General features: G+C 40.7%; 1 long non-coding RNA gene across 1 annotated transcript; it reads right to left on the reverse strand.

Moving 5' to 3' along the window:
* Positions 1-11,703: 11,703 nt before the first annotated feature.
* LOC109215356 lies at positions 11,704-12,182 on the reverse strand. The gene is made up of 2 exons (XR_002066340.1): positions 12,038-12,182; positions 11,704-11,957 (listed from the first exon to the last, which is right to left on the reverse strand). It is a non-coding gene; the product is annotated as an uncharacterized LOC109215356 (long non-coding RNA).
* Positions 12,183-13,558: the final 1,376 nt, after the last annotated feature.

Consider the following 13,558-nt stretch of genomic DNA (forward strand, 5'->3'; position numbering starts at 1 on the left):
TTATTAATATATATTTCAACAGTCAAAGTACATATCATAGACGGAAAGATGGTTAAAAGTAATGTGATTCAAGTAATTAAAAAAAGGGAATAGATTTGCATTTTCCACATGCCCCTCACGTGGGGTAAAGCAAATTAAAGGGAAAATAGGAAATTGAATAGTCTGGTAATAAGTTTGTACTGTATAGGTAGGAATTGTAATTACTTTTCAAGTGGGCAACATCAGGTAATTATTTTGGCCTTGATAGGCACTATACGTTATTTCCTCTTAAAAATATAGTACTCCCTCTGGTCCACAATAAGTGACCAATTTGCTTTTTTGTTTTGGTCCAAAATAAGTATCCGTTTATATAATCAAGAAAAAAATAGATATGTTTTTCAAAATTATCGTTATGTACGTATCCCTAAAAAGCCTTTTACTCCTCACATTAAATTATGCTACAATATTTAATTAAGGGTAGTTTAGTCACACTAACTATTTTTGTCTAGAATTTAGTATTTGCTTAATGGGTGTGTCCAAGGCAAATTAGTCACTTATTGTGGACCGGAGGAAGTATCATTTACACTTCATGATTTAATTATATATATTTACATGTTTTGAAAGCATAAGGGTATTATGTTGTATTTTTAAGGAAAAATACATAGTTTATCCATCAACCTTGCAGCAAAATCTCTGTTACACACCTCTCTTTCACAGGAAACCTTTTACATACTCAATCTTTCAAAAGTGTGTCTAAGACACACTACTTTTAACCAGATAGCACATGTGTTTACACACAAAAAAGCGCGTGAAGCCAATAAAAATTCCATTTTTTGTCCCCCCTCCCCACAGGAACCCCCCCTCCCTCTGGACTTCTTCCTCACCACCATCACTCTTATTTTTTTCCCCAAATAGAATTTTTTAAAGAACGTATCAATTTTAGATCTAAAATTGAGCGAATTTTGTTGGTTTATTGTCCAAATATTGTGAAAATTATTTATTTGTGATAGATTTAAAAGCTTTAACAATAGTATTGAAGGTTTGGTGAAAAAATCTAGAATCTGCCATTGTTGGGGTATCGGAAAAAACTTGAAAATTCAATTGGGTCTTGTTGATTATTGGGTTATTGAACTCATTTTTTTGCTCGATTATTTTCGGCTAGTTGTTTAGATAGTGTGTTGAATTTAGTGTTCTTGGAAACTTTCTCACAAACAACCATGGTGGTAGTAACAATGGTGATTAAGAAAGAAAATGAAAAGATGAAGAAAATAGGTTTTAATTTTAATTTCTAATATTCTTTTTTCTTTTTAAAGTCAATGACACATGTCACGATTCTATTAGGGCGTGACTTTCACGTTATCTGAAAAATTGATCAAGCACAAAAGTGGTGTGTCTTAAACACACTTTTGAAGATTGAGTGTGTAAAAAGTTTTCGGTGAAAAAGAGGTTTGTAACAGGGATTTCACTGCAAGGTTGATGGGGTAAACTATGTATTTTGCTTATTTTTAAAGTAATGAATGATATTCATGGCATATGTACGGATTTTCATGAGTTTTTTTAGTAGTGTTTCGCTCGATGAAATTTTATGGAAACGGATTCCTGTCACGTGCTCATCCAGAATTGGGTCATAATACTCTTTGCATGAAAGAAGGTAGTTCTCTGGGACTAAATTCCAATTCCTCATTTATGCAGATTCTGAATTAAAATTAGAAAATTATACTACTACAAGTTTTTTCTAAGGATAAAGATGATAGCAAATTTATTTTTGGTTATGTATTCACTTTAAATAGGGATGCAGTGAGTTGGAAAAGTTCCAAGCAAACAACAATAGCTAATTCAGTGATTGAAACAGAATATGTAGCAGCTAGTGAAGCAGCTAAAGATAAGTACAGACGTCTCTGTACCGATCTGCGAAACTCTACTAAACCTACTTATGACTTGTAACACCTATGAACCTAGAGCTCTAATACCAACTTGTCACGATCTCAATCTCCTACCATAGGATGTCGTGATGGCACCTAATCTCTAAGACTAGGTAAGCCGAACATACATGAAGAAATAACGAAAATAATAATAGAACTTTAAATTTAAACCAACCAGCTATCATAAAAGAACTCCCCAATAAAACTGACAATAACTCCTAAAAATGGTGAGACTGAGTCATAAGCTCTACACAAGTATACCAAAACATCCCTAATACATCACTATCTAAATAAAGAGTATGCAATAGATAAACATGGACAAAGGGTGACTCCGAGGCCTGCGAACGCCAGCATGTATACCTTGAAGTCTCCGATCTGGAAGCTCTACTCACTGGTGCCTAGCCTAGTATGAGGTACCTAGATCTGCGCAAAAAGATGTGCAGAAGCGTAGTATAAGTACACCACAACGGTACCTAGTAAGTATCAAGCCTAACCTCGATAGAGTAGTGACGAGGTCAGGTCAAGATACCTACTAGGATAAGAAAAAAAATTGAACAACTATAATATAGTCTAAGAATGTACACGAGGAAAATGAGGCAATAAAGAAATACAAAAAGATAGAACAGAATTGAATTTAAAGCAATAAATGCAACGACGAAGGAACATATAATAAGAATATCAAGGAAACAATGCGGACAAATACAAGTGAGGTAAATGAGAGATAACAAGAAGAATCACAACTGAGGCACCGCCTCGTAATCTCATTTCACAATCTTTCCTTATATCACCGCGGGAGCCTTACATTTAGTTTCAAAAATCATTTTTCCCGAAAGAGCTACCCGTGTTTTAGCCCACCTTATCGCACCGCGTGGCTTCAAGTAGTTCCCCTACTAGCAACACGCGTATCAAGCCCACCTTATCTCACCGCATACGTATCAACCCCTATCTATATACCACCGCATGCGTATCAATATCACAACATATCACAACTCACACCTCAAGTGCCCAAATGCCACAACTTGCCAAAAGAATCAACAATATCAATATTTTCACAACAAAAAGCCCATGGCTCAATCACAATATGTACATGAGTCTCAATAATAGCAAACTAAAATTGAATAGCTCAACAAGAATGGTATTCCAACAAATAACGACTTTGCCTCGATATGATCACGACATTTATAACTTCAACACCAAGAACTCAATAAGAAGCTATTCCGTGAAAACAACAACTTCAAGTAACCAATTCAGCAATTAAGGAAGGAAGTAACGGACTATAAGAAAAACAATAACTTCAACTAAAGCATATAAGAGCAATTAACAAGTAAAAGGTGAAACAAGTGTTAACATTGTCAAATAAGGCATGCGGGGGTAGATTAATACATGTAAGGGTAGACTAACAATGAAATTATAATATGCTATGACAATTAATTAAAGTCACGAAAAGAGTCCAACTAGCTTAAACCGGTCAATTATCACATATAGTCCGTGTACCCACTCGTCACCTTGCATACACGGCTTTCACATATCACAAATAGCACAATCAACCTAAATCCTAAGGGGTAATTTCCCACCTCCCCTCCCCCCTACAAAGTTAGGCAAGATATTTACCTCAAACAAGCTAACTCAATCCATTAGTAAGCCTTTTCCGCGAATATCCAACTCTGATGCGTTCGAATCTAGCCAAAATAACTTTATACCATAAATACAAACCACAGGAAACTATTCCGGTTAATAAAGTTGTAATTTTAAGTCAACTCAAAAAGTCAACCCCGGGCCCACATCTCGGAACCCGACCAAACTTACAAAATTCGAACACTCATTCAATAAGGAGTCCAACCATACTAAAATTATTCAATTCCGACCTCAAATCGACCTTCAAGCCCTCAAAATAAAGCTTAGGATGTTTTCACAAATTTCTCCAAATTTTCCAACTCAAAGCAATAATTAAATGGTAAAAACAATGATGGATTCATGTATAATATTCAAATCTGAGTCAAAATCATTTTCCCCGATCAACTCCTTGAAAATCTCTTCCAAAATCGTCCAAAATCGTCCAAAACCGAGGTCTCTAACTCAAAAGATGAAAAATAGAACAAAAACCTTGATTTGAAAATTAAATATCTGCTGTCCAGTCATTACCTTACGCGATCGCGGAAAAACAAATGCGATCACGGAGAACAAATTAAACCAGCTGACAAAATACTCATACGCGATCGCGAGACTCCAAACAGGAACGCGATGAATTGTGGTCTCCAGGCTACGCGATCGCGGTCATGTCCACGCCAACGCGATGAACAACGTGTGTCTTCCCACAACCTCTCTTTCCTTCTACGCGATCGTGATATCTTAACCGCGTTCACAGTGCACAACCTTCCAATCTTCTACGAACGCGTCCTCAATTATGCGATTGCAAAGAGAAAATTCCCATCTGCCAATAAGCACCCTACGCGATCGCAGGTGAACCTTCGCGAATACAGTGAAGGAAACCAGAAACACAGAAGACCAGCAATCTCAATACATGAACAAATGGTCTGAACTCAATCCGAAATACACTCGAAGCCTCTAGGACCCCGTCCGAACATACCAACAAGTCCTAAAATACTATACGAACTCACTCGAAGCCTCAAATCACATCAAACAACACCGAAACCATGAATCACACATCGATTCAAGCCTAATGTGCTAATGAACTTCCAACTTCTAAAACTAATGCCAAAACATACCAAACCAACTCCAAATGACCTCAAATTTTGCGCACAACTCAAAAATGACACAACAAACCTATTCCAACTTCCGAAACCAAAATCCAATCTGATATCAACAAAGTCAACTCTCGGTCAAACTTATCAATCTTCCAAACCTTCAACTTTCCAACTTTAGCCAATTCAAGCCAAAACGACCTACGAACCTACAAATCAATATCCGGACATACGCCTAAGTTTGAAATCACCATACGAAGCTATCAGAATGTTCAAAACTCCATTTCGGAGTCGTCTACACAAAAGTCAACCTCAGATCAGCTCTTTCAACTTAAGCTTCCAACTTTGGGACTAAGTGACCCATTTCACTCTGAACCTCACCAGAAACCAAACCAACCAGCTCATCAAGTCACATAACCACAATATAACATAGAGGATGCAATAAATAGGGGAATGGGGCTAAAATACTCAAAAAGACACATAGGGGAATATGCAAGATGGCCACTGGCTCCTCAATAGAACACAAATCATTGTCCAATTGGACTGAGCTGAAATCTAAGACATGGGACAGATCACCGTGATACTTTCGAAGCATGAAAACATGGAACACCGGATGAACTGCAGATAGACTAGGTGGCAACGTAAGCTTGTAGGCCACCTCCCCACTCTCTCAAGGATCTCAAAAGGGCTGATATACCTAGGGCTCAACTTGCCCTTCTTCCCGAACCTCATCACACCCTTCATGGGTGAAACCCGAAGCAAAAACCTCTCTCCAACCATAAATGCTACATCACGAACCTTCCGATTGGCATAACTTTTCTGCCTAGACTATGTTGTACGAAGTCGATCATGGATCAACTTGACCTTCTCCAAGGCATCTTGAACAAAATCTGTGCCCAACAATCTAGCCTCTCCCGGCTCAAATCACCCAACTGAAGAACAACATCACCTCCCATATAGGGCCTCGTAAGGAGCCATCTGAATACTCGACTGGTAGTTGTTGTTGTAGTCAAACTCCCCAAGCAGCAAGAACTGATCCCAAGAACCCTCGAAATCCATAGCACAAGCACGAAGCATATCCTCTAAGATCTGAATGTTGCGCTCAAACTTTCCGTCCATCTGGGGATGGAACGTTGTACTTAACTCAACCTCTGTGCCTAACTCACGCTGTATAGATCTCTAGAAGTGTGATATAAACTGCGTGTCCTGGTCAAAGATGATGGATACCGGCACGCCATGAAGTCGGACAATCTCGCGGATATAGATTTGAGCCAACTGCTCTGAAGAATAGATAGTCACCACCGGAATGAAATGAGCCGGCTTGGTCAACTTATCCACAATCAACCATACAACGTCAAATTTCTTGTGAGTCTGCGGGAGCCCAATAACAAAGTCCATGGTAATACGCTCCCATTTCCACTCGGGAATCTCAAGTCTCTAAAGTAACCCACATGGCCTCTGATGCTCATACTTCACCTGCTGACAATTTAGGCACCGAGCTACATACTCCACAATGTCTTTCTCATTCTCCTCCACCAATAGTGCTACCTCAAATTCTGATACATATTTAGAGGCACCCGAATGAATGGAGTAGCGAACTGTGGGCCTCCTAAAGGATCAACTCACGTAACCCATAAACATTGGGCACACATAACTGGCCCTGCATCCGCAACACACCGTCATCTCCGGCAGAAACCTCCTTGGCATCATCATGTTGTATAGTGTCTTTAAGGACAAGCAAATGGGGGTCGTCAAACTGACTCTCTATGATGTGATCATATACGGAAGACCAGAAACCACGCAAGCAAGAACCCGACTAGGCTCCGAAACAACCAATCTAACAAACTGGTTGGCCAAGGCCTGAAAATCCAATGCTAATGGACTCTTCTCTACCAGTAGATATGCCAAACTACCCATACTCTCCGCCTTTCGACTCAAGGCATCGGCCACCACATTGGCCTTCCTGGGACGATATAGAATTGTGATATCATAGTCTTTAAGAAACTCTAACCACATCCGCTGCCGCAAATTAAGATCATTCTATTTGAACAGATGTTGGAGACTCCGGTGGTTAATATAGACCTCACAAGGGACACAGTACAAATACCATCGCTAAATTTTCAAGGCATGAACAAAAGTTGCCAATTCCAAGTCGTGGACCGGATAATTCTTCTCATGGACCTTCAACTGCTGAGACGCGTAGGAAATCACCCTACCGTCTTGCATCAACTTCGCGCCAAGGCCAACACGTGATGCAACACAGTACACAGTGTAAGACCCCAAAACCATAGGCGATACTAACACTGGGGTTGTAGTCAAAGCAGCCTAGGACTTTTGAAATCTCTCCTCACACTCCTCGGACCATCTGAAAGGAGCACCCTTTTGGGTAAATCTGGTCACAGGTGCAATAATTGATGAGCAACCCTCTACGAAACGTCGATAATACCCGGCCAACCCAAGGATCCTCCGAATCTCAATAGCTGAAGACGGTCTGGGCCAACTCTGCACTGTTTCAATCTTCATCAGATCTACTTTGATCCCCTCACTCGACACCACATGACCTAAAAAGGCCACCGAATCAAGCCAGAATTCACACTTTGAGAATTTTGCATACAACTTCTTTTCTCTCAAGGTCTAGAGCACAATCCTCAGATGCTGCTGATGATCCTCCCGACTACGAGAGTACACCAGGATGTCATCAATAAACACAATGACGAATGAATCAAGATGTGGCTAAAATACATTGCTCATCAGGTGCATAAATGTTGCTGGGGCGTTGGTCAGTCCAAATGACATCACAAGGAACTCGTAATTACCATACCGAGTCCTAAAGGCAATCTTCAGAATATCTGGATCCCGAATCTTCAGCTGATGATACCCTAACCGGAAATCAATGTTTGAGAACACTCTGGGACCCTGTAGCTGATCAAATAAGTCATCAGTGTGCAGTAATAGGTACCTGTTCTTCATTGTAACCTTGTTCAACTGTCGATAATCAATACACATGCGCATAGAACCATCCTTTTTCTTCACAAACAGAACCAGAGCATCCCAAGGTGACACACTAGGCCGAATGAAACCCTTATTAAGCAACTCTTGCAACTGTTCCTTTAACTCATGCAACTCCGCCGGGGCCATATGATATGGTGGAATAAAAATGGGTTGAGTGCCTGGTAACAAGTTAATACCAAAATCGATATCTCTATCGAGCGGCATGCCTAGAAGATCTGCCGAAAATACATCTGGATAGTCTGTCTCTACCAGAACTAACTAAACGGTAGGAGTATTAACACTGACAACTCTCACAAAGGCTAGGTATGCATCACACCCTTTCTTAACCATCCACTGTGCCTTAAGGAAGGATACAACCCTGCTAGGAACGTAATCCAAAGTACCCTTCCACTCCAACCGCGGTAAACTTGGCATATCCAATGTCACCGTCTTGGCGTGACAATCATGAATAGCATGATAGGGCGACAATCAGTCCATGCCCAAGATAACATCAAAGTCTACTATACTGAGCAACAATAGATCAACTCTGGCCTCAAAACTACCAATAACAACTAAGCACGACCGATACATACGGTCAACAATAATAGAATCTCTTACAAGCGTGGACACATAAACAGGAGAACTCAAAGAATCACGAGATATACCCAAATACAGAGGAAAGTAAGATGATACATATGAGTAAGTGGAGCTTGGATCAAATAAGACTGATGCATCTCTATGACAAACGGAATAATACATGTGATAACTGCGTTTGATAAAACCGTCTCCGTCCTACCCGAAAAAGTATAGCATCTGGTCTGGCCTCCCTCTCTAGGGCGAACCCTACCCGCCATAACTCCACATTAGCTGGTTGTGCAGGTGGAGCGACAACCGCGGCCTGAGAAGTTTGTGGACCCGGAGGAATACGTGGAGCCTGAGTAATCTGTGGAGGTGCACCCCTCCTGAGTCTAGGGCAATCCCTCACCATATGTTGGGTATCACCACATTCAAAGCAAGCTCTCAGTGGGTGTGGCTGCTGAAACAGGCTCGGGCCTGGTCGGCTGGACTGACGGTCAAAAACATACATGTAGGAGGTGCACTAGACAGTGGAGGTGCATAATGGGCAACCTGAGACCTGAAAGTAGCCGTAGTACTACTAGAAGTTGGAAGTGCCAAATGAACTGGACGGCTCACATAGCCCCTGCCATGACGGGCTGTAACTGGGGCACGGGCACCACTATACCCGCCCTAATCTCAAGGCCTCCTAGCCTCCCTGTCCTCTCTCTCACGACCTCGCATACCCTCCAATCGCCGTGCGATCTCTACCACCTGTTGATATGGGGTATCTATCTCCAACTCTCAAGCCGTGCTAAATCTAATACCATAGTTGAGCCCCTCGATAAATCAACGGACTCGCTCTCTGACTATGGAAACCAAGGCATGTGCATATCTGGACAACTTATTGAATCTGACAGCATACTCTGACACTGTCATAGTACCCTGGTGCATTTGCTCAAACTCCGCGCTCCATGCATCCCGAAGGCTCTAGGGAACAAACTCTCTCAAGAACATCTCTAAGAACTGAGCCCATGTAAGTGAAGCTGCATTGGCCGGGCTACCCTCCTCATAAGCCCACCACCACTAATACGCTACTCCCGACAGTTGGAATATAGTAAAAGCAACCCTACTAGTCTCCACAATATCCATGGTGCGGAGAATACGATGATATTTCTCTAGAAAACCCTATGCATCCTTTGTAGCTAGGCCGCTGAAAGTTGGAGGATGGTACTTCTTGTACCTCTCAAGTCTAAGTTGATCCTCCTCAGATGCTGCTGCCCTAACCTCGGGCTGAACCGAAACAATAGGTTGCACTAGTATAACCTTTGGGACCCGATCAACATGGACCCGCTGGTCTGGGGTACTGGAGGCGAGAGTTTGAGCTCCTCCCTCAGCCTGAGATGTGGCTGGTGCAACTGGAATCAACCCCGCAAGAGCTAGATTACCAAACATGCTCAAGAACTGTGCGAGAGTCTCCTAAAGTACAAGGGTGGCAAGGCGCCTCAGTTGCCTGCCCCTCAACTGGAGCTACTGGTGGCTCCTCCGTCGCAGCTCGAATGCCAATACAAACTTGTCCAACACTCACAATGCCAATCCAAATGCCAAAACACGGAATCTTCATCAAACATCCAATTCTTCCAACTTCCAAACTTAAGAACTACCAACTTACATAACAAGCAATTAATTCACTTTCGAGCCCCTCGGGCCAACTCCAAATTATCCGACTAAGTCTGAATACCTATAACAAACTTGCTTAAAATTCTAAAACATAAATTCAAGCCCGAAATCCAAAAAGTCCACTTCAAACCAAATTTTCTAACATTTAACTTTCAAAATTGCCAACTTCCGATATGAGGCGCTGCCTCGCTCCTGGACCACCCCAGGCTCGACCCGCACATACATCCAAGTCCAAAATTACCATATTAACCTATTGGAACCTTCAAATCCTAATTCCAAGGCCGTTTAATCAAAGTCAAACCTTAATCAACTCTTCCAACTTAAAACTTCCAAATTGAGAATTACTTTTCCAAATCAATGCCGAACCTATCGAATATCGAAACCAACTATACAAGCAAGTCATTATGCATCATATGAAGCCCTCAAAGTCTTAGACCACCGAACAGAATGCAAACGCACAAAAAGACCAATTGGGTCGTTAGAATATAAATTTAAAGAAATATGTGTAGTATAAAGGGTGTTTGATGTCTACCTAACATACATCAACATCCGTTAGCTATGTCATAGTGGATGTAATTCTTTCAATTAACTCAAGTCAGTCGTGATGGATCGCTACACCTTATTGGGTATCTGACTGTGAGATGTTAGATGACAATGCGTTTTCATGACCATATTAAATTCTAGGTCTTCATGATGATGTGTATTTGTACTATTTGCATTTTAATTTTTCACTATATAAGCATGGATTTGTTCCATAGAAATTTAAAAGCATCCTAACATTGCTAGCCATGTCGAGCAGAGAAAATATAGATTAGTGAGTATTCTTTTCAAATGACCCGAATGTTAGTGATGAAGGCACTTCTAATCAAAGCAACTATTCTGGTGATCCATGTCCCGATAACACTCAAATCGAGTTTGACACAACCTTCTGCTAGAGAGGGATGACAATTTTTGTGAACTAAAATTTTCAGACCCATGTGAGTGTTACTGTGGTCTATGACGTAGTTGTGCATATTGGCATGCCGAATCACAGCGCCTTATTCCTGATTTGGAAAAGCTTGCGGCTTTCATCTGGGCGAGGTTCTCTACAACAATGCCTCGAACTAATTGAGAGTCATGGGAGGTTGCAGTAAAGAGGATTAGGAAAGAGAATAACCGAATGTTATGTTATTAAGACGTGGTAGATTCTACATGCTTAAGTTGGTTGAGGTACAAGAGACATCAACCGGATTTAACTCCCTCAATTTCCTAGTCTCTTCATTTCTCCAAGTTCCTACTTAGATTAGAGACACTTGTCATGGTTAAAAATAAATGGTGAGATTTAATTGAATAAAATAAAACCCTAACTATGGTTAAAGTATTTAATTCCTTCCTTTATCCATTCCTAAATAATATCTTTTGCAATCCCACAATTATAGCTACAGATTGTCTAAGATTTCTTCACTCTTTCAGGTGTTAATTTTCTTTCACTTCTACAAAAATAGTAATTTTCTTTCCGCGAGTTTTTTTTTTTACTTTTACAAAATCTTCTTACATTATCATTAAAAAATAAAAAATATTAGAAGTATGTTCTAACATTTCCAATCTTGGACCAATTTCAAAGCAACCTTTTTTCAACTTAGACGTGTAAAAGCATCTGCATCAACATTCCCAAAGAAGTAAAATCGAAAGTATCATGAATTTTTTTCTTTGAGATTTATATGAAGAAAAGCTTGAGCAGTTCTTCCCCACAATAATAGAGCTGTCAAGCTATGCGTCTCCTTTGGTTTTCTAGGTGAACACCAGACCATCAATTATATGCATGAGATAATTTCAAAGGGAATGTAGATCAACTGCTCAGTTGCTTCAGTAATGAAAGAGCGCGGCAAGACAAATTCACCAACACAAAAGTCATCCATCCTCTTGCTCATTCACAACACAGAAATACCAAAGTCATAATAATTTTTAATATGGAAGCATTTATAAACTACACTCCAAAGCTGGAAACAGTAGTTGATTTTTTTGGAAGAAATAGAAGTTCTGAAATCATCTTTGTGGTGACAAGTTATATTGCTATGCAACCTTCGTTCTTTCATGATATTGACGATCAACCTTGAGATTACTTGTTTAAATTATGAAATGAAATATCCTGCAAGTAAAATAATTCATATGAGGGTATTATTTAAAAAAAAATAAGGACATAAAATCGCAAAAATAAATTATACTAACTCTTAGGAGTTGAGATAGACTTCCATGAGAGATTAGCTGGGACGATTCTGAAGAATACCATGGGTAAGAATTTCCTTCTCTCTGTCACGACCCAATTTCCATACCCGGTCGTGATGGCGCCTCTCGTGAAGACAAGGCCAGCCAACTAACCCAATCCGATTCTTTAACAATTAATAAACATAAATGTATAGATAAATATAGCTTAACGACAATAATAACCAGTATGTACAACCCAACACAACCCGACCGGGGTGTCACAAGTCACGAGCATCTAAAGAAACCTGAACACAACTACAGGGCCTATAATAATATATAAAGAAAAATTTCTTGAAAATCAAAAGACAACATCCGGTGCCGCGAACGCTGGCGGTCACCTTGCTCAGCTACAATAGCCCTACCTTCAATCAGCTAATAACCCGCTACCGGGTGAACAATACCTGCAACTGCACGCGAGGTGCAGGGAGTAAAGTGAGTACTTCCAACTCAGTGGTAATAAGAGTAAATAATAACTGAGAGGCAAGAAATCACGTAAGAGCACTCCATCATGCTATATAGGACAGTACAACTCTTTGAGAAAACAGTAAAACCGTGAAATCCTTTAGAAAATCTATCTGGGCTCAGTTACAAACCTCTTTTGAAAATATCTTTTTCAACAGTTAAGCAAATGAATGCGAAACAGATAGTGCAAGTCAGCACGTAAGTCAGCCCCTCGGGCACAACACTCCATTAACAAATAACACTAGGGTATCTGGTAAACAGTACAAGAAGTAGCATGGATGCCAGTGAAATGAGAGTGCTGAATGTCATGACACGTAATACAAACAGGAACCAATGCATGAGTGCAATGCATTGCATATGACCGGTACACTCAGGTACCCACTGCGGCGTGCAGTCCGAGCCAACCATATAATATATTTTACGTCGACGGCGCTCACTGGGGGTGTGTACAGACTCCGGAGGGGCTCCTACAGCCCAAGCGCAATAATCAAGCCATCTCGTGGCATCAACCAGGCCCTCGGCCTCAATATCAGTATAGTACCGCTGCGGCGCGTAGCCCGAGCCAACCATATATCCAGAAATCACTATAACACTGCTGCGGCGCGCAGCCCGATCCATGCTCGATCCAGAAATGCACATAAGCCACTTGGGCAATATTAAAATAACAGTTCTCAGCTCAAAACGTCAATAAATGTTGTTTAAGTTCACAATTCTTAGAAAAAAAATGGCTGAGTTTGCAAATTGGTATTAAAACCCTGGACCGAGATCAAATAGTATGCAAAAATGATGCGAAAACAGTGATATCAATCCCTGAAGGATTCACATAGTTGGCACGAAGCCCAAACATGGCAATCAGCCCAAATAGCAGTGATAACAAATAATTTCCAGTCAAATACGTAGTAATTTCATCAATCGTGACGGACCAAGTCACAATCCCCAACGGTGCTCTACCCCACGCTCGTATCCGGCGTGCAAGTCACCTCAATATAGCACTATGATGTGCATATCCGGGGTTTCAAACCC

The sequence above is a fragment of the Nicotiana attenuata genome, unplaced genomic scaffold (assembly GCF_001879085.1).
Source record: "Nicotiana attenuata strain UT unplaced genomic scaffold, NIATTr2, whole genome shotgun sequence".
NCBI classification, from domain to species: Eukaryota; Viridiplantae; Streptophyta; class Magnoliopsida; order Solanales; family Solanaceae; genus Nicotiana; species Nicotiana attenuata.